Below are 1,366 nucleotides of genomic sequence, written 5' to 3'. Positions count from 1 at the left end.
AGTTGTCCCCTGTTGGTCCCCCCCCCCCCCCAGCAGTAGCAGCACGAAGTGGGTGAGGGCAAGGGGTTGCCTGTCCCTCTGCCCCTTCAACCTGCTCCTCTGCCTGGCATGGCCCCCCTCATAGCCCCCCACCTGGCTCTGGGGCTGAGTCCCCCTGTGCCACGCTGGCACGCTGTCCCTGTCTCCTCACCCCCACAATGGGCGCAGCAAGGGGGCTGTGCTCATGGGGTGCCCTGCACCCTGCCACGCGGGGAGGCCAAGGTTACCTGGGGGGGGGTGGCGGGGTCGGTGGCAGAAGCTGCTGCGCGCTGCCGTGGTTCATTGCCATTCGCATGCAGCCGCGGTGGGATTTCATTTGATTGGAAAAGTAATAGGGGCCATTTATCTCCGTGGCTTTATGGGATCCCAGCAGCACTGCAGCCCAGCTGGGCCAGGGGCGGGGGGCTGGTGGTGCCCACCTGGAGCCCACCCTGTGGGTACATGATGGTCTCCATCCTTGGTTCCTGCACCCCGGGGTCCCTGCCTGAGGGGGAAGAGGGTGCTGAGAGGTGGGGGGTACTCGGGGACCCCCCCGGGTGGGCACAGTGGTGGCTGGGAGCCACCCAGTGAGCGCAGCAGTGCCAGCGCTGCCCCCGGCCTGTCTCACACTGGGCAGCTGTCCCAGCTGGCAGCCGAGCTGGCAGTCCTGTCAATAATCATAATTAAAAATTAATACTAATCAAAAGGGAGAGGCAGATGGCAGCAGACATGCGGCAGGGCTGCAGGTGGGGGCAGGGGGCACTGGAGCCAGGGGGGCTGGTGAGGACAGGGATGGGGGGGCCCGGGGAGCCATGGGGTGCAGTGGGGCAGGAGGGTCAGGGTGCTGTGGGGTCCAGTGAGGATGGGGGGTGCAGGGTAAGGGACCCATAGGGCACAGCAGGATGAGGATGTGGGGCCAGGGTTGCTGTGGGGCACAGTGGGGATGGGGACAGCAGCATGGCGCTGGGCTGGCACAGGGATGGGGACCTGTGTCCCCCTCTCCAGGTGGGTGGCACAGGTTGGTGGTGCCAGGCGCCTGCTCAGGGTCACCTTACCGGCAGCTGGCATGCAGCCAGGGCCGGGCGCTGCTGGTCCGCACCTCGGCTCGGCAGGCTGCCAGCCCAGCCTCTCCCTGCGCCACCAGCTCTGACGGCTCCAGCAGCGAGGACAGATCCTGCCTCCTGCCCCCAGCACACGCATGGTGCCAGGCTGGGTGCAGGCACCCATCCCACTGTGACCAGTGGGTGCTGCAGGGTTAAAAATCCCCTAAAGTAACTGGGGAAGGAGCTGCGGGCTCCATGGCACGTGGGCTAGGGAAGAACTGGCAGCGCTGGCTCACTGTGGGAGT

Source organism: Aptenodytes forsteri, unplaced genomic scaffold, assembly GCF_000699145.1.
Source record: "Aptenodytes forsteri isolate BGI_AS27 unplaced genomic scaffold, ASM69914v1 Scaffold54, whole genome shotgun sequence".
Classification (NCBI taxonomy): Eukaryota; Metazoa; Chordata; class Aves; order Sphenisciformes; family Spheniscidae; genus Aptenodytes; species Aptenodytes forsteri.
Note: the sequence above shows the minus strand (reverse complement) of the source record.